At 37.5% G+C, this 26,114-nt stretch overlaps 1 long non-coding RNA gene across 1 annotated transcript; it reads left to right on the top strand.

Annotated features, from left to right (window-relative positions):
* Nucleotides 1–6,035: 6,035 nt before the first annotated feature.
* LOC134415086 (uncharacterized) lies at nucleotides 6,036–25,801 on the top strand. Its single transcript, XR_010026928.1, has 3 exons — nucleotides 6,036–6,098; nucleotides 22,857–23,037; nucleotides 23,736–25,801. It is a non-coding gene; the product is annotated as an uncharacterized LOC134415086 (long non-coding RNA).
* Nucleotides 25,802–26,114: the final 313 nt, after the last annotated feature.

Below are 26,114 nucleotides of genomic sequence, written 5' to 3'. Positions count from 1 at the left end.
GTCAGTAAATGAAGGAAAAAAGAGAACATTAGAGGGAGCTGTTGTACCAAGGAAAAAAACCTTTTGATATTTTAGAAACCTTTCATTTCTTGTAGGGAAAATAATAATAATAAATACAACACAGAAGAAAAAGAGAGGGGAGTGAGCATGTAGGAAAGAAGCCATGACAGTTATAAAAGGAGATATGATTATGTTTAGTGATTTGATGAACACGTCCCATAACGCTGATCTTTGGGATGGCACAACTGGGAGGGCTGCTGTGCAACAGACAGGCTGCTTAAAAATGTCAGTGTAACAGTCACCCTGCAGCCACCCGAGCCCTTGACCTAATTAATTTTGCATGGCTTGGCAGTGCATCCTTCAGGTTCATTCATTACTTCAAAGCATAAAGCTTGTGCTGCTCTTTGTGCGGGGAGGAGGAGGGAGAAGGGAAGAGCGGAGCTGGGGAGCTCCTGCAGGGGAATCGTCCCTTTTGGAGCAGAACGGTGTCACCTGGAAGGTGTTTAGTGACCTTATCTCCTCTGTGGTTTGTGTTTTCTGTCCTCTGTGCTGCCCTGGGCGCTTGGTCTGCTTTCAAAGGATGCACCCACCAGTGAGGAAGGAGTGGCTCCCACTTTTTGGAGGAACTGGGATTTATTATCGTTTACTCAAACACCATTACTAAACCACCATGAAACTGCTTGTTACTTTCCCTGTCATGCATGCAAAGTGCAAATTTTGGGGCTTTGTTCCCTGAAACAACATAATTTTTTTCTGCTCCCTTTCCCACATGAAGACTTCGCACCATAAAAATGGAACAATTTGGGGACAGGTTTTGATAATTTATGACTGTTTTCCACATCCTGTAGGTTATTGTTACAAACGGGACTGAGTGAACAATTAAGAACCAAGATCCTTAACAGACTCCACAATTAGGGTTCAAAGTAGAAAGGGAGCCATTTTTTAACAATGAGATTCTGTGGAATTTGTTCTCAGCAGAAAGAGTAACTGAAGTCACTTCTGTGCTCTATGTGCTTGTGGTTTTAGCTTTTCCTTCCTTTTAAAATAATGATTTGTAAATCACAGTATACACTTGCAGTCTATTTTCTTTTTCTGTTTCAGGATATTCTTTCCTGGAAAATCAAGAGAACACATTTTCTAGATTGATATGAACTCAATATCACCTTTTTGGTGAATGGTCTAGTATCCACTTTTTTCTACCTTTCCCTTGAATTATTCAGACTACCAAGAAGATGTTAACATTTGAAATCTTTTTGGTTTTGTGCATTTTCAATATTTTCACATATACAGAAGAGAACGTTGTATTTTGGAATTTACTAAGTGTTTTATCAAGTGTTAATTTGTTTTCAGTTAACTTGGAGATACTTCTTCAGTCCACATGGTCATTTTGAAACAGGAGAATCTATGAAATTTGTATTCCTTAATAGTAGCACTACAATCTTGACAAACTTCACTCTTAGGAATTATAACAGATAAGGAACTACAGAAAATTCTTTTCACCTAGGATTGCAGCTTGAAGGGCTGCACACAGACCTTTTAAGGACACAAAATAAGATGGAGAACAGTTTTCATCCCTACATTGCAGGGACTGTCTATCCCCTCCTGTGCATTCTGGGCATGCTATTTGATGTATAGGCTTTCAAAATGAATTTCAGTTAAGGATTAGCCTCATTTATTTTTTTTCAAGAAAATAAAAGCAGAAGTAAAAACATGACAATAAAACCAGTTTGAGGAAGAACAAAATGTCTTCTTCCATCTGTAAATCCCTCTATTTTGAATTCTCTCATAGCTTTACTTTTCCCACACGTGGTGAGCAGATGACTTAATTTTACATTCTCTCTGTACAAGTGTAATAGTAGCTCCATTTGCCATACTGCTGAATACATTAAAGAAACTTATTCAAACAAAATTTAAAATTATTTCAAAACTAGAATGTTAATGTACGCCATTTTGGAATTCAAAGTAGTGAACCATATCAGTACCTCTGATGAAGAGATGACATTGATATTTTTGATTTATTGATAATTTTTAATTTTGGTGGAATCAAAATTGATATTGAATGCAGGGAATTTAAGATTTTTTTGTATTTGAATGCAGGCAAATTTATTGAATTTGGGTCCTAATATTAAGGACATCAGCTTTCTTGAAACATCATGGCATTCTATGCTATTCAATTCCAGAATCTGTATTCTTCTGCATCTTGAGAAACAAATGAAATAATACAAAACTGTAATGCCAGGTAAGTTTATTTTGTGAGTGTGTGTGTGTGCACGTGTGTGTGTTCAATGGTATTAAAATATTTGGGGTTTTGTATTCAAACAATGAATTCTCTGGCAAGATAACTAAGCCTATTTGGAATTTGATTTGAAAATATTAATGATGAACTGGAATCTCTTCGTGGTGATTTGACATAAGGGCCTCTTCTAAACCTTGCCACCTTTATATTCTAATATTTAATACAATGCCAGAGATACATGGGAGAGTATCATTATGTGTCTGGAAGAAATGTCCTTTATTTTACTGCCTGTATTTGTTGCGTCTTGGTGGGAGACTCAATTGCCAGACATGGATTGTTAAAATGGCAATTAGGAGCCATGAGATTAATGCAGTCTTGCTGACTTAATTAGCCTTGCCATGCCACTTCAGTCAGAAATATTAGACGGGGTACAGAAGAATGGAAACACCTCGGCCTCACTGACAGTGGCAGGAGGAAGAATCTCTGCCCTCACACCTGGGCAAAGGCTCGCTGAAATTCGCCTCACTGAACTCAGACTCCTGGAAACAAGTTGTGCTAATATCTGGAGCTGCAGTCAGCAGCTTCATATTCTCTAAAGTAGGAATCCTATCTTGGCCTTTTTTTGGCCTTATCCCTTTTGGCTTGCCTTTTAACAACTGATTGCGGTCAAAGCACAAAACCCTTGCGACCAAATGTGAGCTTCAGTTGCAGCTTTGGAAGAATGAGATTAATTAGTTTGGGAGTAGGATTACTTGGGGTAACTGAAGCAAAATTTTAGTCTTTTTTTTTTTTTTCCTTTTTCATACCATTCTATTAGATGAAGAAGACCGACTCAGTGAAAAAAAGTTTTCTGAAGATGCTGAATTTCAAAATGTAAGAAAAAAGGACTACATGATGTGCATAGCATCTTTCCCTCCCAACTGATCTAGTCCCACTTTCCTTATAGGGCTGTGGACGTGACCCTTTCAGACAACTCTGCCTGGGACATGCAAATCACTGTTACCCAATACCTTTGAGCATATGTGAGAAAACTGCTTATGACACAAGTCTAAATGCAGGTCAAACACAGACCCATTTTAAAATCACTGTGTTACTGACGAGCTTTTAGGTGAATTTTATTGGACTGGTGTAATCAGATAAAATGCACCATTTTCAGGGTTTCATAAATAACTTTGACTAGATAGATGGAGATAATTGCATTTTGTCTTTGGTAGGACTAGGGTTATAAGATATATATTGCTGAACACAAAGCAGCTGAAATACCTAACAATTATAAAATAGCAATCAGAAATATGGATTTCTCTAAATCCCACAGCTGTCAGTCTGGCCTCTTTTTTTAGCAGAAGGAAAGGTAGGCAGCATCTGAAGATTACTTTAGCTTCTTTATTCTACCTACAGGAGATCTCCTACAGTAATATACCAACTTCCTGAAACAGGTTATCTCATCTTTTTGTAAACAGTTGTACCTGATTTTTTAAAAATAGTATTATATTACCCCATTATGTATGACTGTTGAACTCTCCTGTCTGTAAATACTGCTCTTATGTAGGCTCCTCCCTTCTCCCTTTATCACAGCTTCTTTTAAATGACTTTTATATACTTCCTCTGTGGACTGGAGAGGCCACTGAGATCTGTGTGTGAGGCTGCAGGGAAAAGAGGTGGGCAATATAAATGCAATCCTTACAGAAAAAGCTTTGCTTGTGGGACCCAGTTAGGAGTAGGTATTACATGAAGCTTCATTTTGACTGCAGTAAAGATGAAAACTTGACTCCAATGTGTAAAAACAAGCAGGATAATAATTTTTGGGTTTTTAAGGGTCCTGAACTGCCCTGCAGGTCAAAGTAAGAAGGGGATACGAAACTCAGAGCATGTGCAGTTATATCTGTCCCCATTCTGAGGACAAAAAGCTCTTATCAAGTAAATGAGGAGTACATCAACTGAACTAAGATATACATCTTTGAAAAAGAAAAAAATCTTTCCTCAGGAAAAGAATCTTCCAGAAAAGATCATCAGATGGAAGCAGGAAGAAATAAAGATGATAACAGACTTCTTACTATGTTGCTGGAAAGACAGTCACCATGCCAACAGCACCATAGTCAGGGACTCACCACTAGCTCTGTGAACTGTGCCTCACTGAATAACTCTGTCTGGGTAGTCTAGCTGTTCTTGCTGAAACAGACATTACCTGGTAGTAGGATGCTGCATTTTGTGTTTTGCAAGCCATTTTTTTTTGTTTGAGAGCAGGACCAACACACTATTTTCCTTGATGACCTCCTCTGTTTCTCATTTGGAAGAATTGTTATTTTCTTTTCATTACTTTTACTTTTCAATTTTTCATGACTCATTCACTTTAGGTAGATCCAGATGATCAAAGTGGACAGTGGGTGAAGCCCCTTAATGTACTAGAATATTTTGAAATTAAGCTATAGATAAATGGATTCTTTGAACTAGAAGTATGTAAGAATGTGTTTGAAACACTAAAAGAAAAGGTAATTTTAAAAGTTTCTTCAGTAGGAATTACTCTGGTACTCTACAGGCTACATTTGTAGTATTTTTCACTCAGTAATCACTGTCACTACTACTATAACTGATAATATGATTGGTATTAATCAGTAATCAAAATCAGTTAAGTATTGATTATTCTTGCTGCTGACTACCATGGAATTTTAGACTGTAGTTATTTAGAAATAAATACAATTTTTTTAGAAATAAATAGTAGAAATGAGTATCCCATATGAAAGTAACAGAACAACAGAAAGAAATGAGGGTATAATTGAAGAATTTATAGAAGCAAATGAAATATGGCACACTGACTGGCAGGTGAAAATGTCTACAATGGTATTATTACCCACACATGGCTGCTAGCGTGTCAAGTAATGCTACATCTCAAAATAAACTCAGCAGCAAGTCTCAGGATCCCAAACTTTTGTTCCTGTGGTTCACCAGAAAAGAGACATTTGAGGCAGTGAAGCCAGACTTTTTCCATATACCTCCACCACAGAAGCTCCCTATGTGAAATTCTGTGTCCCAGATAGTACCTGATTTGCACCTGGGATTATTTTTTATTACTTTTCATTGAGGAGGACATTTTCTGTCTGACTCACCTTCTGGAAACTAGTTCAAATGAGCTTCATTTGCCCAAATTAAAGCATGTAAATTTGAAACACTGAATCTGAACTAATCACTTTTGTATGCTCTGTATTGTGAGGAGAAATCTTTGCAGAGAAGTCCTTGCAGATGGCATTCTTCTGATGGTGGATATTCACATATTGAGCAGCCCAGCATCTTCTGCAAGTGCTAATAATGCTTGATTAACCTGATCTTCTAAAAACATCTGTTTTTAGAAGATCTCATTTCAGAAATTTCTATTGCTGTTATCTATTGTCTACAATGTAACTGTGACTGATTATTTTCCAAGGCAATGCATTGTCCCCTATATACCACTTGCATTGAATCCAACTAAAAATCGATTTTTAAATTTTTTTTTTTATTCTCTAAGCCCAGTGTAATACTTGAAAAAAATCACCCAATATTTAACTGTGGATATCATGGGGATTGGCAAAGGCCAAAATGGGTTGGGGAATAGTGACTGATCCAGGGTTAATGAGTTGCCATGAACTCAGCCAGTGAAATGTACTTGTGAGTCATGTTAGACTTTGAGGGAAAAGTAATAAAGGAAAATCACAGACCAGGTCAGACTAAAGAACAAGTGCAGACCTTTGGTCCCTGGTGAGGTCTTGCCTGAAAACAGAAGCTTATTGGTTTGTTTCTAGCAGTTGATTCACCCTTTTCTGTGAGGGTCTGACTCTGAAGTGGCATTTTGAGATTCCTGGTTCTGACTCCACTCCTATCCCTGCAAAAGGTAATTCCACCCTAGCTATTAATTTATATTTGTTTTTGGGTTTCTAAACCTCCACAAACTTCCTTAACTATACAAATGTACTTGTCCTTGTGGCACTGTAGAAGGGAGATGTGTCTAACTGATAGGCTGCCTTGGGAGAAGAAATGGCTCTCTTTTACACGTTCTCACAAAGTTTTAATCATACTAATGTATTTGCTTTCAAGGCAAAGAAAGGTTATTCCTTTCATTCAGAAGCTCATGGCTTTAGCTTTTAGGATGCACTACGTAACAGAGTTTTATGGATACATTTTTGGTATCAGCAAAAGTTTCAACTCTCCAGAGCTCCAGGATGCCACCCCAAAGTGGAACTTCAAGCAGCAACTCCTGTTGCCAAACACCATGGCAAGTGTAGCACTTCAGTGTTACCTTTTGTGTGAAAAAAGAAGAAAAACGAAAGAAAAAAGAAAAAAGAAAAAAGAAAAGAAAAGAAAAGAAAAGAAAAGAAAAGAAAAGAAAAGAAAAGAAAAGAAAAGAAAAGAAAAGAAAAGAAAAGGATAATAAAGAGCACTTTTAATACCTTTATTTTCTTTAATAATGCCTCTCATATAATATTGTGCTTTTCTGTTAATATCACTTATTAAATGCCTCAGTTCAATTTCATGAAAGAGTTCAAAGCCTATTTTTATATATTTTTCCTTTCTCAGTCATTATCCATTGCAAATAATTCTTTTGTTTCTTTAATAGAAGCTGTAAATGTGTAACCTTTCCCCCAAAATATTCTGTATTCTCTTTGAATATTATTCAAAGCAAGAAAGCAATTATATTGTTTCCAAGCCAAACATTTACCCCTAAATTAGCTTATTGCAAAATGCGTTCATTAAATAAATGATAAAAAAGAAGGCCAGCATAAAAACTCACTTAGTAGGAAGAAGTAACTTGCAAAAAGGAAATAAATATGGATAAGTATTTGTTATGGCAAAAAGAAGAATTCCCAAAGCAAAAGATTCATTATTATTCAAAACAATGGCTAACAAATTACTTGCATCTCAGATGTTACCCCAGTGTAGGACAGCCTAGTAATGACAATGATGATACAACCAACTGTGAAAATGCCACAACTTTACTATTATTTAATTCCCTGCTTAGACATATCAATATTAAATACTTCAAGTGTTAAGAAACATTGAAAAAACATATTTAAGTGGCTAGTTACTGAGTCCTATGTCTTCTCTAAAGTACTCTAAAATACTTTTGTCATGGTGTCAATTGATGGTTAAAAAAACCTGGCTAAGGAAATAATATCAGGAAATCATTCACGTTGGTATGCTTGGTCACAACAATGATCCAGTCTGGATTGTACTTCACACAGGAGGCCCTGGAAATGCCAAACTATGACTAAAAGGTCAGCAGCATACCTAGACAAAATGATACTGAACTCAGAGTCAGGAAAATGAATTTCCTGAGTAAGGTTCTGCTGTGGTGAGAATGTAAATCTTGTCTATCCAATGCCAAATTGCATAATTGTTGTCTTATAAAATTCTCAGGCAATGAACCCCTCTCAGTTTCAACAGGAAGATTAACCCATAGCAGAGCCCCATCATCTGCTACGAGGTTTGAATGGAATAATGTGATGGTTCTGCAACGACATCTCCTGTGACTATGTGGGCTAAAGAAACACATAGATCCACCAGAATTCCCATTGTGTGGGAAACCTAGAATTCAATATTAGTTTAATTGAAATATTTTAGACTATAATAAATGTACAATGAACTGTTATTTTTAGTTCAGCAACAATGACATTGAAGTCATAGTCTAAATTATCTGTGGAAACCCAAAAAATCTAACAACAAAATACAATATATATCATAATTTTCTTCCATATTCTCACCCTTTCTCTGAATCTTAAGTTGATGGCTTTGGTCTGGAAGAGAGGGTTAAAAACATCACATCTTCCCAGGTCCCTCAGGTGAAAAAGCATGATTTCAGAAGTGAGGGATTTCTTCCTTCTTCTTGCTGAGAGGAGTATGATGGTCATAGTTACTTCCTCTTCACAATGGCATCCATTCATGGCTATTTTTAATATATGCTCTAGCACAGTTTATACCTTGGTTTTTTCTTTACTGGTCTTTTGTTCCATGTTGTATCCAAATGTATTGCAGATTATAACCATTACATATAAGATAAAAGTATTTGTTCTTTGTTTCCTTTATCACACCTAAAACTGGTTTTAGGGACCTATGAAGCTCCCAAGGATGCATTATTTAATATTCAGTAATTGTTCATTGTTGATTTGATTATAATTCTTGTGCTGTGTTCAAACTTTCTGGGCCTTTGCTTGCGTTGCATCCTTGTACTCCTCTGCCACATCTGTATTCCAGGGTCATCAGCAGTTCATTCTCTATAGAGCAACTACATGGAAGCACTCTCTACTACTTTCAGAAATGTATCAAAATTATTGCAATAATGGGCTTTGCATGTTCCAATTGCACAAAGCAAAGCAAGTATAAAAATAATTGGGTGACAGCCACCTTGTCAATGCAAAACTGATGTTAGAGATAAAACAAGCAACCTCCAGGCAAGCCTAAGATAGACTTCTGGATGAAGCAAGGCTGACAAGACCCAGTCCTGAGGCCTCAGAGAGCCAGAAAAAAGCCTTCAGCCTTTTATTAGCAGAGCAATACCATATTTACTGGGCTACATGAAGCTACCCTTTTCTGGTTTAGTCTTCTCTAGTTTGTAGTGATGATCTCAACAAATGCTCATGATCTTATCACTGCTGCTGAGTTTGCAAGTACCTTTTATTGCATCTTTCACAAGGAAACAAATCCCAGGAGAATTAAGGTCCTTCTTTCCTGGATTTGAGTTTTTACTATAGTGTACTCTTCAATATTTCAAGCCAACTAATATGCTCAAAAGTATACTTTCAATATGCTCCTGAATTATCCATTTCCCACTCTGGCAGTGTTTCAAAATACATGATAGGACAGAATTATGTTGCAGTACTTATGAAAGTAAAAAAAAAAAAAATCAGTTATTCAGCTGTGTTCACTTTTATGTAAAAAAAAGAATTCTGTTTAAGTTTCTAGTAGTGGCTGAAAGCAAATTCCTCTCTGTTGGCATATATAGATGAAATGTTAGTTGTAGAGGTAGTTGTAAGAGACTCTAGATCATACTCCTTGGACCTATTTTTAGAATTCAATTAAAATTGAAAAAACCAATAAAATCTCTGCCTGGGTATAAACCCAGGGCAAGATTCAGTTGCACTGAGATGTTAAATTCAGGATAGGGAATTTAGTGTGATTAAGGCAGATGCAAAAGTCTAAAATTAAGGATGGGATTCATTTTACCTGCTTCCCCTAGGAAGTAATAATGGAATGAGCAAATCTTTGAAATTCCTGTTTGTCTCCTCTGACTCTAAAAGTGGGCTAAATCATTTCCTTGATGTATACACCCCTATCTGATCTAATAAATCCAGTTGCAGGTGGTGAAATATCTATACCCTAAGCATCTAAATGTGAGAAGAGATAGATTAAGTGAATGCCACAGCCCAGTAATAACCACATAGGTTATTGAAACAAATCTAAATGCTCTGATTTATCATGACACTTAGAATATGTTTATGTAGATAAGACACAGTTTTTCTCCCCAGGATGTCAAGAAAAGAATATATGTGACTAATAAAGGATAACCTCAGAGTGATGGTTGCCACCTACACTCTGAAGAGAACTTTCTGTGTTCAACTCTTCTGTAATGAGCATTCCTTTGCCTATAAATAATATTGTGTGTTAATGACATGTTTTGTCACAAGTCTCCTTGTGTAGTCCAGTTGTGCTGTAGATTTACAAAGAAATGCATGACCATGAGAAAAATTACTCAAATGGAAGACAAACTTTGAAAGACCAGTAATGGTAAAAAAAAAAAAAAAAAAAAAAAAAAAAAAAAAAAAAAACAGAACAAAGATATCACAATCTTAAACTAGTCCAGTAAGTAAAGTAGGCAAATAAAATTCTAAGAGATAAAAGTCATGTTTATTTGCAGTATGGTAGAAATATGCTTGTCTTATCAAAGTAAAATTGTATTTTATAGACAGTGAAACTGTAGTTTAGGTTGTTAAGGAAGGCAAGTAATCCAATTGTCAAAAGATGGGACAGTGGAATAAATCTTAGGTTAGAATAAAAATGGATTTGAAAGACTCAGGCAAAGCAGGGATTTTCTCACGTGCAGGATACAGTTTCTGGAAAATCCTTCTATCCAGTCAGCACAGTTATGTTTTGTTGTCAGATTTTTGAGGAATATTCACTTTGCTTCTTATTATATTGAGTAAATGTTCACATCAATCAATATTATCAGATTGTAATTGTAATTTATTTAGTGGTTTTTTGGGTTTTTGTTCTGTTTCTTTTTTTTTAGATTTCTACAGACACATTTGGCTACATTTATTCTTTGTCTAGCAGAATTATATTTGAAGTGGTTGTTTCGCTATCTTAAAAGTTGGTTGTGCCTTTAGGAGCACATTACTCCAGAACCATTACTTGCCTAAATTGATCTAATATATAACAAGATTTTCAAGCCATATGCACAGGGATTGTTGACCATAAAACCAAGAAAAAAAAGTGTTTTACTGGGTCAGATCAATTTTGTTTCTGAAAATGGCTCTACAACAGTTAAAGAGCAGACTTACCTCATTCGTGTAGTATTTTCCAAGCCTTGTTAAGGATATTAGAGGCTATGTGCTTGTGTAGATTTTTATTGTGCACTTACAAGCCTGTTGCCCATGAATTTGCCTTAACCTTTTTGAGCAAACTCAGCTGCCTCCACAGCTGCTTTTGCAACTAGTTCCAGAATTTTTGTACATATTCAGTAAATTTTATTTGATTCTATTCCTGAAATAATTTCAAACAATAAAAAAAATAATAATATTTAGCTTCTGTCCAAACAGTTCTTGAACTAAGCGGAAATCTATATTTATAATACAAATTGTTTATAGGATATAATTTTCCCATTCTTCATTTTTATGTGGGTTGGGTTTGTGGGGCAAGGTTTTGCTAGTGGGGGGCAAAAGTGAGGATGTTCCAGCAGCTTCACCCTTATCTGACAGAGCCAATGTCAGCAGCTCCAGGATGGATGTGCCTCTGCCAAGGGCCAGCCTAGCAGCAATGGTGGCAGTGCCTCTGGTAAAACAGATTTCAGAAGGGGAAAAAGAAACTGCAACAGCAGCTGCAGCCAGATAGAGGGCAGAGAATGTGTGAGACACACAGCCCTGCAGAGACCATGGCCATGGCCAGGGAAGGAGGAGGGGAGGAGGTGCTCCAACGCTGGGGCTGAGATTGCCCTGAAGCCTGTGGTGGAAGCAGACACACCATGGTGGAGGAGCTGTGCCTCTGGAGCTCATGGAGATCAGCCCTGCAGCAGAGGAGACCCCACGCCACAGCAGGAGGATTCCCAAGGGGGACTCTGACCACAGGGAAGCCTGTGCTGCAGCAGGCTCCTGGCAGTGCCTGTGCCCCCTGAGAACCCACACTGGAGCAGCCTGATCCTGAAGGACCTGCTCTGGAGCAGTTCATGGAGCACTGCAGCCCATGTGAAGGACTCTCACCAGAAAAGTTCATGGAGGGAATCCAAGCTGGAGCAGGGAAAGGGTGTGATGGGTCTTTCCCTGGGGAGGAAGGAGTGGCAGAGGCAACGTGTGATGAACTGAACGCAGCCTCCATTCCCCATACCCCTGAGCTGCTGGAGGGGAGGAGGTAGAGAAAATCAGGTGCTGCACACAGGAATAAGGGTGGGTTTGGGAGGAAGGGGTCTTTGTGATTACATTTCCTTTATCTGATTTAATTGGTAATAAATTAAATGTCCCCAAGTGGAAACTGTTTTGCCCATCACTGTAACAGGTAAGTAATTACTCCACGCCCTTATCTCAAACCGTAAGGTTTTAATTATATTTTTTCTCCTCTGTCCAGCTGTGGAGGAGAGTGACAGAGCACCTTGGGTGGGTATTTGACATTCAACCAAGTAGCTCAGTAGATTAATAGGCTATGACACAATTTTCTAGGTGTTTCCTGATATCCTCTCTTTCGGTGCCAATTGCTTCAAATTTCAAAAAAGCCTTGATAATTCTCAGCTCTAACTCTATTGTCTGCAGAATATCTAAATGATCTTATGATCATTTTTATTATCTTTTTTTGCATGGCAAAATTAATTTAATTAGATTTTCATTTTGGTTAACTTTATGTATTTACTTTTATGACTTACTGAACATCTCCTTTAAAGATTTGGGTTTATAGTGTTATGCTTTACATAGAAGAAAAGTAGATTATTTGCCCAAGATACGTAATGTACCTAAAATACATGGTCTGTATAGTTAAGAGAATTTAAGACGTATGATGCTTTGGTCTCAAAACATAGATATGAAGATTTTCATTATATCAAGTTGTTAGAAATAAGATGAAGATTCCCAAATTTCAAGTATAAGTATATTTAGAAAACTTATTTTTAAACCCACTTTTGGCATGCCAAATTAACTATTTCATTTAATAGTGTTTTCGCCAGCACTGAGTTTCTTTAAAAGAGGAGGAAAAATGAAGGAGTATGGCAAAACCTGTGTTCAGAGATCATGCTACATTTCTGCAGGGACCAGAAACTAAATAAGTAATTTCAAAGCAACCAGGATGGCTTTAACACCTTTCTGGAAGCCTCTGAATTTCAAATTACAAACAGCACTCAAAGGCAGCAGAGCAATAGTGCTGAAAAAAGCACTTAGTGAGAAGATCTGGCCCTTTTTGCTCACCTTTTTTTGCAATGTTATTTCTATCTCTGTGAATTTTCTTGTAAGGTGAAAACATTCATCTTCATAAAAACTCTGATGACAGATTCAAAATGTATTGACCTTGGAGAAAGACATTTTTAATGCTGCACTTCAGCTGAAACGAAAATACTGCATTTCATAACATTTAGGTTGCAAACATCATGTACAAATTTATATGCATTACCCTCATTTTTCTTGGTGATGTCATAATTCTTAATAACATTCCTGAGTTTTTCCTTTATGTTTTATTTTCATGAAACACTTTGGATGTGATAAATCATATTGCCTTGTTTTCTCCCTTTCTGGACAGAAGAAACAGTCTTTTCACTAATTGCAGTGAAAAATGTGGAAACGGGAAGGGTGTTGCTTTATAGTAAATACAAAAACTCCATAAAACTTAATGCTGAAAATATCTAAACACCTTTGTCATGACTTTTCTTCTGTTCACTGTCAAGAGATTGCTACAGCATCCTCTGTTGATTCTTTTTATATTATTTTTCTGCAAAAATTCTGTGAAATTTCTGTTGGGGAGATTTGGTGAATATATTCTCCAGCTACAGCAGAAAGATGAAGCTAAAGCTTTATATTTTTGTTTTCCAAACAAGGAATGTGTAACTCTGAACCCAGTGATAATTGCTGCAGTGTTTTTGCCTTTTCTTAACCAATCCCTCAGCATTATTCAGCTCCTCTGGGAACAGTTTTTGCTTTGCCAGCAGAAGATAAACTATCACAAAATTACAGCTTATATCATTTTTTGGTCTGTTGGCCCATTTTGACTGCATTTCATTTCCAGCTCATAAAATTTGATGTTTTTAAATGGCAAGCCCATCATTTCTTATCAGAGTATGTCCAGCATAACTGACATTAATTATAAAACTCTCCATCATCCCAGGTTACTGTATTGAAATATCATGAGAAGAAATTGCTATTGAGACTTCTGTCATCAATTGGATATATATTTTTTTTGTCAAAAAATAATATAGATTATTCCTCTGGTTATGGTTTGGTGAATCTTATTTTAATAATAGATAATATTTATTCCCGATTCCCTGAATAACATGAAAACATAGTAATATAAAATTTTACCTAGGGATGAGGCAGTCACAAAGGAACGACTGTTTACCTCTCTGCAGCATTTTGTTCTGACCTATATTTGGAAATTTCTGCTTCCTTTGGATTTAAATAAATAAATTTTTTTTAATAAGTTATACTCACATATGCAGAAGTTGTGAAAATTTGTAAAGGTCCTAGAGTAACCCCCCACCTTGTCACATGGACAGACACACATGTACACACACAGACACACAAACACACACACTACAGGGAATGCAGACTCATTGGTCTAACCTCAGTTCCTGGAAAAATTATGGAGAAGATCATACAGGGTATTATTGAAAACTATTTAAAGGATAGTGCAATCATTAGGCATACTCATCCTTGGGTCATAAAAGGAAAGCCCTGCTTAATTAACTTGCTGTCCTTCTATGACAAGGTCAGTAGCCTGGTGGATAAAATTGCAGAAGTAGATCAGTTTTCTAGATTTTACCCTTCTGGGTAAGTTGTCCAGCTGTGAGACGAACACAGTGCAGTGGGTGAAACCTGGAGGATGGTGAAGCTCTAGAGGTTGTAGTGAATGGGGCCACATCTGGCAGGTGTCAGGTCATCACTGTAGTTCCTCAGGGCTCAGCTCCAGAGCCAGCTCTGTTCAATGAATTTATCAGTGCTCTGGGTGCAGCAGGTGAATGCAACATTTGCAAATTTGCTGATGATACCACAGTGTGAGGTGCTGTTTCTTGGCTCCTTTGAGGGACAAGAGGTTTTGCATAGGGATCAAACAAGAGAAGAGCAGCATTCTGCAGCTGGGACAAAGGAAATGCAGCCTAAGCATAAATGAGGAGAGGAGTGCTGGGCAGCAGCCCTGCAGAAGGGAAGCTGTGGTTGATGGTCGCAGAAGGACTCAGCAGGAGTCAGCAGGATGCTCTGGTGGCCATGAGGGGAAGCCCCATCCTGGAGTGCACCAAACACAGCACCACCAGCTGCTCAAAAGAGCTGATTGTCCTGTTGTATTGAGTGTTGAATTGCAGTACTGCCTTACCTGGAGTACTGCATGCAGTTCTGGGCCTCCCAATTAAAGGAAGACTTGCAGGTGCTTGAATACACAGAGAGGAAGGGAACAAAGCTGTTGAAAATGCTTTAAGGGATGTCTTATGAGCAGCAGCTGGTGTCACTGTGTTTAGTTTGGAGAGGAGGTTGAGGATGACCTCATTTTTCTGCCCAGCTCCCTGGGGAGAGAGGTGCTCATCAATTCTCCCTGGGACCAGCGACAGGAGACATGGGAATGGCACAAAATTGTGCCAAGGGAGGTTTAAAAAGGACACTGGGAATATTTTATTTACCCAGAGTTTGGCAAAATCCTGGAACAAGCTCCTAGAGAAGTGTTTGTTGCCCCAAGTCTGTCAGTGCTTAGGAGGCATTTGGACTCACTCGCCTCAGTAACAGGCTTGAAGTTTTGGTCAGTTCTGAAGTGGTCAGGCTGTTGGACTGGATGGTTATTGTAGGTCCCTTCCAACCGACATTGCCCATTCCATTCCATTCCATTCCATTCCATTCCATTCCATTCCATTCCATTCCATACATGTGTCAACATTTTCTCCCTTTAATTTACATCAATGGTCTCTTTTTCAGTTCAGCAAAGCATATACACAATAAAGCATTTTTGCCAAACTTCCTTTGTTTGAAAAAACCTTATTTTTAGAAGAAATCTCATATTTTATGTAATTTACAGAGACATGCCTTAGAAATGCTGGAGATCTTATATTTTCGTGCTCTGACTTGGGCTAGTTAACCTGAAAGTAATCATTCTGCTGATAGGAAGACTGTGAGAAAAAAAGGACTAAAAATGAAATGGGTGTCTAATGGCAAATGGCTCCTTTTTAAACATGAGAGCAAAATTTTTGGTGCAAGGATTTGGTGAATATTCAAATTTCCAGTCAATACTCAGGCTTTTTCCTTTGTCTGGAGACATGAAACTTTTGGAAAAAAATAATTTAAATGATGCAAAATTACTGTAGGGAGAAAGAATGACTGTTCTAACTTACCTTTGTGATCTGTGCACACTCAGCTGGAGAGGGAGATGGTGATGAGCTTTTCATATTTTGGCTTTGCCTTACCTAGCAACCTTTATAGGAAAAGAAGTAGCAGTGCTTCTGTTAGTTTAAAAGATAATAACAATTGTCCTTTTGTGGTTTGCTGTCTCCAGACAGCAATGAGGCACCCACTCAAACACTTGTTATCACCTCTCCTAATGGACTGGGATAGAAATTCAGAAAAGTAACAGCAGGGAAACTTGTGGTTTCAGTCAAACCCTAATAAGTGAAGGAAAGAGAAAAGAAAAAGAAAAACAAAAAACAAAAAAACCAAACAAATAAAAAAACTACCTACCAGCCAACAAATAGGCAAAACCCAAAACAAGTGATGCAAAACTGTCATTCACCACCTTGTACAAGCAGAGCAACCAGTTCTCAAGCAATGGCTTCATAGGAAAGACCAGACCACATTTTTTTTTTCTGTACTTCATGCTATATAGTGTGGAATATTCCTTTGATCAGTTTGGATGTTCTGGCCTGGCTGTGACCTCCTCCAGCCTACTCTCTGGTGGGGCAGAATGAGTACCAGAGAAAGTCTGGGCACTTGGCAAAGGACTACTTGGCAAAAGCTGACACTGGTGTGTTATTAACATCATTTTAGCAGCAAATCTAAAAGGCAGCACTGCATGAAGAAAGTTAACTCCATCCCAGACACAACTAGTACCCCCTTGATTTTGTGCACAGCACTTTATAGTAAACTATTATATCATCCTGTCTCCATCAAGCCATAAAGAGAACTCCTATTTTCAGGATGCCAGTACATCTTACGTCCTCTGCTTCTGAGTGAGCATAGCAAAATAGAAATCTCTGGAGAGCTTTATTTTAAGGAAAGGTAGAAAAAGGAAGTAGTCCATCTTTTCTTTCAAGAAAGAGGTCTGTATTTTATCAGATAGTAGTGGTGCAGATGTGTTGAGGATCAAAATATTTATGAAGACTGATGACACAGTAGGAAATTACTAGATGACAAGTTACTGCAGGCTGGTAGCTATAAACATGCAATCAGAAAATAAGTTGAAGTAACTTACCCCTTAATGAGAAAATAACAAGCCACCTCATTTTTTTCATTAAAAGCAGAGGTTTACAAACAGGCAGTTTCCAGAGAATTGCTAATGTACAGGATCACATTGTCCCTTAGCAATTGTTGTGTTTGAGTACATTCAAGTCCATATTTTCAGTACTAAAAATTAATCTCTGCAGTGACACAGAGAGTGGGTTCGACGGAAGCAAATCATGACTAAAGGAAAACTTATGCAACATGCTTCATTCAGTAATCCCATTTATACCCTACTTCATGAAACCCCAAACAATTCTGGGAGAAAAGCACTGAGGTAGTGCTAATATTTGCTAGACAACACAAATTTAACTTTTTCTTCTGCATAAATTTCAAAGGTGACTCTGAGGGTGCACTGTGCTTGTCTTTGTATCCTTAAGGCAGATCTGTGACTCTCAGTACAGACACCAGGCGCAGAGCATGAGCAGCAAGGGCAGCTCCTGCAATCTCTAGAGAGCTGCAGCTGTCCCATATTCCTGCCTGCTGCTGATCTAGGAGAGGGACATAAGGGTCATTGTCTCACACAGACACAATAAGCCACTAGCAATGTCTAGCTCAGTTTCTTCTGGCTATGTCTCAATTGTGAGAGCACATTGAAGAGTGTTAGACTTGGCTTCATCTGATTCTCACTGGGTCAGGGTCAGGATCAGCATGATGCAGTCTGGGCAGAGGCACATCAGCAGCATCACATAGACAAGGATCAAAGGAAACAGCCTGAGCTCAAATCAGCTCTGCAGCTAAAGCCCCTGAGCTTTGGGGCCCTGAGAGCTAGCCTGATAGAACAGAACAAGAGAGGGTTTTCTCCTTCAGTCATAGCTGAGATGACTGGAGACCAGAGCAGCACAAGATGCAAAGCATGACTGCAGAGGGCACTCTCCTTGTGCAGGAGTCTCCACTGTTATGGAGAGAAAAAAACAATTTAAACCCCAACAGTCTGAACTGCTGAGATTCACGAAAAGCTAAGCTAATACAAAATGCTATTTAAGGCAAGGATAATGAAAAAAGGATGCCCAGCAGTTGGAACCTGGAGATATGGGTCTGACACAATACTAGTTGGAGAAGGATGTTTTGTGCTCGTAGTTGTTGCCATGTGGGCATATGGGCGATGACTGCAGAGGATAAGAAGGGAGGACAGGATTATGGCACACAACAGAGACCTGCAGTTAATGAGAGACACCTTTATACTGCATCACACTGAATGAAAATGCAGTTTGTTGAATGCAAGCACTTCCTTCTTTAAATGACCAGCAGCTGCAGGAGGCAAATAAGAAATTAAAGCACATTCCTACTTGGAAGCAGGGTAAAATAGGGACCACATAGGCACTTTCATTAATTCAGCCTCAAGTGCCTTTCTAGGCCTGTTTTGGTCATTATTTGTCACCTTGTATTTGTATGCATGACAGTTCTCCTTAGTATGTGCAGAAAAGAGGCCAGCCCTGAATATGTTTGAAATAAACAGTGAAAGATTTTCATCCAATAACCTCCAATTCAGCTGTCTTCACTGAAGCAATTACCAGAAATGAAGAGGAAATTTGTTTAGTCATTCATTCATTCAGAAATTTCCTGGAAACATTCTCTTTGACTGTCAGTGTATTAGATTTTCAAACATCTACTAATAAGCCCCCCAAACACAACAAACCAAAAACCCAAGCACTTTTTTTTTTTTTCAGTAACCTAGTAAAAATATTTTGGCTTTGATGTTTGCTCTTTTTATCATGACATTAAGGCATCCCAGAGCAAACTAATTGAATATTTAGATAAATGTATCAGGAAAAATAAGCAGAATGGGAAAATCCTGGCCTAGAATTTTTTTTCAGAAAGGGAGGTTCTGGGTATACCTGATGAGCTGCAGCTCAGCTTTTCCAATTAGCAAGGTGGTATGAATGGGTGATTCTTTCCTAATCTGATAGCAACCAGAGAAAAAGGTTCTTTGTTCAGAAACTCATTATTATGAATACAGATAAGTTATCTGTGATGTTTTATACTGTCCATTAATGGTGCTTCATTTAAGGAAAGTTTAATTGAAAGTAAGGCAAATTGAAAAGTGTGATTTTATTTGAAAGATAGCATTCTGAATTCAGAAACTTCATCTCCTCAGACCTTTTGATAGTATAGACAAAAAAAAAGTAATATCAACACGCTGAATCTTGCAGAGGGAAAAATATCTCTCCCCTAGATAAATACAGCTATATCAAAAGTATCTATCACAAATCAAGTGAGGAACTGAACTGAGCAAATATGTTTTGAGAAGCTGCTCTTGAAAAAAGTAATTTATGAAGCATTGCCAACCATAAATATGCCTTGAGGTTTGGTGTTAATACATATTTCAGTTATCACTATGGAAACTCAGAGTAACGACTTAGCTAAAGATCTATAAATACGTGAGTAAAAACAGAAACAGATTTCCAAGCAGCAGCTGAAGGCAGAAACAAATGTATCTGTCTTTTCTTGTGGCAGTAATTGCCAGAGTGGAAGTACCAAAGGTTTCCACTGGCATTTCTAGGTTTCAGCTCCTTTTGAAAACAGTAAATTTGCAGTAACAATTCAGACGACTTCAGCATATCTTTCAGCTAAATGGTTCAATGTGCAAACAAATGTCTAGCTTAGCTGGGGAGGCATACAGCCTGAAAACTACAAAATGCTTAAAATGTTCATTTCCTACAATGCAATTAAACTTATGATTGAGAAAAACAGGTAAGCATTAACTATGTTAATGCTTGAGGGAAGCTAGATGTTTCTTTCCTTTAAAACTTTGTAAATATGAACAGGGAAACTTGGTTATTAAGCTGACTGTGTTGTTTACAATCAGTATGCAACCCTCCTTCACTCTGCCCAGCATTGCTTCACAGCCTGCAATAGTTTGGGATAGGAAAGGATGACATGCACAACTGATGACAAAACATTGAGCTAAAGAGCTGTATTTTGATGTGTAGTTTTAAAATGTCTGATATTCCTGGATTTAAAAAAAAAAAAGTATCCTAAGTAAATCAGGAATGAAGTTATAGACCACAAATAATATTAGACCTTAGGCAAGAAAGAAAACATTGTGAATACCTGTAACTCAATTATGTCCACTTAAAAAAAAACACAAAACAACTTGGGCATATTCTTTATAATAGACATATCGATATATTGCTGTATAAGATGTGTTGTGTAGAACTAATGTTTTTACAAGAAAATTCTCAAACATACATTTTCAAGGATGTTCAGGCAACAGCCCTAAAAAGATAAAGTTTGTAGCAAAAGGTAGCATCTTTTACTAAGACAGCTGATATAGAGGGGAAAAGAAGATATCTTTTGGACTTGCAGACCTTTTATGAAACTCCCTGTGTGTCAAATCTTTTATCTGCTTTTTTTCCAGTTGGTTGAGCAGGAGAGATTACATCTTTATTTTAAAATTGCCTCTTTTGCTTTGTTGCTATACTGTTCTACTGCTGCTACTTCTAAAATAATACACAAAAGTGTTTCAATAACATATATTAAAAATGCCTAAAATTTATTTTCTTTTCTATGTTGGTCCTGTAATATAAAGAGAGCACCAGTCTCATTCTAGATACTTCTAGGAGCAGCAGCTCCCTCACTTCTTTCCCATCTGATGAATGAGTTAAACCCGTGCTTTTAGCTCCCAACCCCTTCTGCTTCCCTGACATAATTTCTCTTCAGTCTCCAGCTTTTTCTCCCATGTTGTCAGTGGGGCAGATATCCTGACTGTCCTGGCCCCTCTTCTCATTTCAGAGCTTGCCTCATAGGGAGGCCAACTTCTCTGCTGGTCATATTGTTATGTTTAGATAGATATTTGTTTATAAACAGAATGAATTATTGTAAGTTTAGAGCATATTCAAGAAAGCTCTGATTTGAAATTATAGAAATCTGAAGTACAGTGCTGTAGTATCATAGGGGTTTTTAGTATAGTCTTAGCTTTTGTTTCCTCCTTGATATTCTTAAAATATCTGACTCACTCAGGCCAGCCTAGAAATAAGTGAATTGAACAATTTACTTATTAAGATCTGGCAGAGCTTGAGGAGGTTCCTATTTTAGGAGCATGATGGCCTTAAATTAGAAATCACGTGTCTGGCTTGAATGCTCCTAAGAAATACATGTATTGACATCCTGATTTTCTCATAATTTAGCTACCAGCTATTCTAAGAACAGAAACCAAGAGCAGCTGAGGGTTAAGCTATTCATAGATACAAATAGAAAGATGAAATGTATGAATTTAGAAGGGGAATCTTGCCTCTGACAGTGTCTTCTTGGGAGGGCAAATTTAAGATACACAAATGTGTATAGATATGTACACATAGGCTTCTTCTGAGCACTATATAGTATGGGTTTTGTGACAATACTGCCTTAAAACGGCTTCTTTGCTGAGACAGAAAAGAACTGAACTCCTTTGAAATTAAAATATAGACTCAGACTACAGAAAAGTAGTAGGGCTGAATCTAAAGGATGTCTGAATGACTAAAAGGACAATTTTTTGACAGCAGACATTTAAGTCTAAGCCTGAAATCCTGGCAGTGTTCAGCATTGATTCTTGGCTCATTAGATGGTCTTTCTGGTCTTGAATGGTCTCATCAGTTCTGTTTCCTGTCTGGCTGTAAGTGGCTTCAGTGCTGCAGACAGTAGCGTTCCAGAGGGATCTCTGGTCACACCAGAGCTTCTGAACTAAGAAAGCCCTCCCTATTACTTTTGTGACCTGAAGGTTGTACTGATATTTTACATTTTCCTTGTAGTCTCTTGTAGGTATCTACCTTGTAGTTATATTCCAGAAAGTCTAATGGCTTGCCAGTACCCTTGTTGTCATTGGGTCCTTTTATTTCTTCCCTCACCTGTTTCTCTAAGGAATGACTCAGCTTGTGACAGAATGCAGTTATCACTGGTTAGAAGGCAGTAGTTCCGTGTTTGTTTCTTGAATTTCAATGTAATAAAAATATTTTAAAGCTTTTTTTCTTTCTTCTACTTTTTTACATTTTACTAATGGTAACAGATAATGGCAGCTGCAAAGGATATCTACAAGTAAATGCCATACACATTCTGTCTGTTTTTCTGCTTCACTTGCTCTTTAAAGCACTTTTCATCTAGATTAATGTATTCAAAACCTCATTTTAATTATTTTTATTATGCCTGGTTTCAGCTTTCTGCATTAAAAATGGGAGTGTACAATTCATTTAAGGATTCAATACTCTTGTTAGACTGTAATTCATGTCATCTTCCCCATTTACATTCTAGCAATTCATGGAATTTAGTTGATTTATAGAAGCATTTGGACCTGCCTCTGCCACTGAATATGGTTTTGTGTAGGGACTATTTTACACACTAAAGCATGACAGTTAGTAAGTAATTAGCCATTTCTGTTTCGGGCAGCTGCTGCTGATACTGTGTTTTGTGGTTATCTAAAGGCAACTTTCCTTTTCTCTCCACTTTTAAAATGTTGATTTCAGTACTAAACTGTCCACTCCTCAGTGCTGGAGAAGACTGCTTGGACACTCTTGGTAGGAGTTCCAAATATTAGAAGTGAAAGAACTGAGACAGATACAGAGGTGGAAGTAACATTTTTAGTGTTTATGTAAGAATTTCTTTTGCAATTATGGGAAAATGTGTTGTTACTTCTTACTGTGAAGTGTGATGAAGTGGAACTCTTTCTAGTGCAGGGCAAGACAGAATTCCTATATGCCTCAACTGGAAACTTTTACTCTAGATTGTATTGACATATGTATCACATTTTTGAAGAGCTGAATGGGGATTTAGAGTTAAAAAGTAATGTGTTTAGAAGTCTCTTGCAGGAATGGTTTTATCTCATGACCAATTTTGACTGAATGAAATGGATCACCGAGTGCAAACACAGGGCCAGAAGGCACTGGCTGAATAGTCATCAATTCCATTGGATTCCTGCTGAATAAGTCACAATGCACTTTCTTGGGGGAGGAAGAGGATCCTTATGACTAGGCATGTGCATGTGAATTGGTAAGCCATATTTGGAGCTCAGAAGATATTTTTGCCTTAGGATGTCTGTCATCATTTTTCTTTCACTGCTCCAAAAACCTCTTTTTCTGAAGAGTGAAGATTCCAAGGATGTGGTCTATTACCTCTAACAAGCTTTCCTGAAACAAAGTATGGAGATGATTTCTGGCAAACACATCAGTCAGACAGACACCATTTATAAGAACTGCAGCATAACAAATCAGAACCCACCTGTACTTGTTCTTGCCACTCTAAGTGTCTTATTCTCATCTCACTGAATCTGCAGCAATCTGGAGAGAAACGCCTTGAAGTGACAGAGATAAAACAATGATAAAATGTAGATGCAGTAAATGAAATTTTTGAATATGTCAGGATGCAGCTATTTATATGTACAATGTAGCACCACATTTTGAGATCGGCTCCCTCAAAAACAAATGAATCTTGGGTTTCTCTGAAAAGACAAAAAGTAATCAGATCTATGAAGATGGATGAAAGTTGAAATTTTATATACATTGATATCCTTAAAGGAAAGCTGATGACATGAGCTCTTTGTGGCATGAAATTGTTCTGGCAAGTTGTGATTGCCTAGCACTTCCATGTTGAGATGAGACAATATGCCTGACCACCAGAACGCTTTCTAACTGTGGGCTTGACATTTGGTGATGCACTAATATTGAATAATAATTTGTTTCAATCTATAGATGCTCAAGATGAGAAGACACACCTACAACTTCAGGAAAACTCAGTGGTTGTGTTCCCACTGCATGAGAACCTTGCCAAGGAAGATAAGTCTTCAGCCTGGCAGCCTAAGGCATGCTTGATCATTTTGTTATGTTAATCACATTTCAGTCTGAGTATAGTGATGAAGCCATTATACCTTGCATGTGCATAATTCTGTGTTTAGTCATCTCTAACCCCTGTTTCCAACCCCAGTGCATCTTCTGCGAGGTGGATCCTATAAAGGACGTAAAATGTCCTCTGCCAAATACCTCCTAACACAAACTTAAACTTGTGACAATAACTGTCAAACCATATTGAAGACAAACTGCTATCAGTGGTTGTAAATTCCTTTGCTTAGTCCTGCAAAGCTTAGGTTAAAATTTTGAGCTTCATGCTTTTGGAGTTTTGGTTTTCTCAGATGTGAAACAATTTTGGAAATGATTTATTTTCACACCTGAGATCACCATGTGTCTCAGCCTCAGAATAAAACTTAGTTCTTTGTTTGTCTTACATCTTCACAGTGAGTTCTGAAGTGTTTGTCTATACAGTGCTTTCCCCTATAAATATCCTCAGCAGAAAGCAGACAACTAGCTTTGCAAGGTTATTTTCTTCTTGGTGAGAATTTTATCTAAAACATGTGAAGTTTTTTGTTAGATGGTAGATCAGGATACACATCAAGGCAAACCTATATAGCTTCTTTCCATAGTGGAGATAGCAGGTACCATGTCAGTATTGGTGCACCTTGCAGCAGTTTACAGCACAATATCTGTACTGCAGGGTTCTGCTTACCTATGAGAAATAAAACCCTGCTGCTGGGAAGCTTCCTCATCATTATGGACCTCATCTAAGTTCCTTGTGGGACATATACAGCCTGAATAGGTTTTAAGCACTGTGCTTATGCCTTCTGCTACACATCTTTCTTAGTGAAAATTAGTTGTGTGAATTTTCACATACACTTCACGTACTGACTCTGCTTTAAACTCATCATTAACATTATTCTCCCTCTCAGATACCTTGTGAAGGTCTTGTGAACTAGGAAAAATGGCTGTTCTTTCTTTAAAAGTAGTATCATACCATAACTTATTTATTGCTGTGTGGGAGCTGCATCAGAGATTCTATTGCTATCCTTGACGTTTTTGGCTTATCTACCTGTTGCTTTCTTGAGTGCCAAATCACTGTGGAGCCGCAGTCTGAGTGACATTCAGCAGGCTCCCTTACCCTAAATAATAGCCTCCTATCACTAAACCTGTTTATGGAGCTATTTGTAAGTTCATGGAGGGCTGTGCCAAAATTTTCTGTGGACTCCTTCCTCATGAAATGATGATAAATGCCTCTCTCATACATGAAATTTTAGAGTAAATTAAAGAACCATCAGATTTAGTGATGATGGTATTATCTGATTTCTGAGCTCTGGGTGGGTTTTTTAGTTGCACAGCTGACATTGTGATTCCTTTCAGCCTACAGGATTTTCAAGCACCTATCATTTTTTTCCTCTTCTGGGTTACATTTTAGGTTCAACAACGTGGAATAGATCTGATAAGCTAAAACATATCTTCTTATCCACTCACCACCTCACCAAAAGAAATACTTGTGTGTCAGGAATGGCAGTGAAATAAGAAGTCAGGCTCTGCTTACTGCAGGAGCAGTGGGGGAGGCCACAGAGCTGAACAGTGATGAGCAGCCAGGTGACACTGGTACATGAAACAGTTGGGGAACACAAAAAGTACATGATCTTTTAGAATGACAAAGAGTCATGCTATGTCATTTATTCAAACTTCTACTCTTCTACTGTCTGAAAAATGCAGACAGTAACAAGCAAAAATGGCAAAAAAATTCTCATTCACCTTATCAGGACAATTCTTTGGAAATAACTCTATAATGTGAGTTAACATAACATTTTAAAAAGTTTTCACAAATTGTGCAAGTAAATGCTTAAATTTCATACACATTATTTCAATTTGGAATTTTATTCTCTTTTCTACTCCTCCTGTGTTAACCTATGAGCATTTTGCACAAAATTGGGCAAATCACAATGCTGAAAACTGAAGTAAATGAGTGAACAACTAGGTCCTATTTCATAAGCTTTGACTACATAATATTAACTGTTCATGGAAAGCATGAAAGAAATTTTAAAAAGTTATACTTGAAATTAGTTTTCAGACTCAAATGAGTTCTGACAATTTAGTATTGCTTCAGCTCTCCTTCTAGCAACTAAATGATAGTGACATTTGTATTAAAGTCACCTAATGCTTCTCATTAAAATCTCTCAAACCTTAGCTATCAGTGGCTTATATTTTTGGTAAAACTTGCCACTCATGTTAATATATCCTGTCTTTTATCAAGGTTTTCTTTCTTCTCCC

This window comes from Melospiza melodia, chromosome 2 (assembly GCF_035770615.1).
Source record: "Melospiza melodia melodia isolate bMelMel2 chromosome 2, bMelMel2.pri, whole genome shotgun sequence".
Classification (NCBI taxonomy): Eukaryota; Metazoa; Chordata; class Aves; order Passeriformes; family Passerellidae; genus Melospiza; species Melospiza melodia.
The sequence above is the reverse complement of the archived record's forward strand: the minus strand, read 5'-3'. Positions and strand labels throughout refer to the sequence as shown.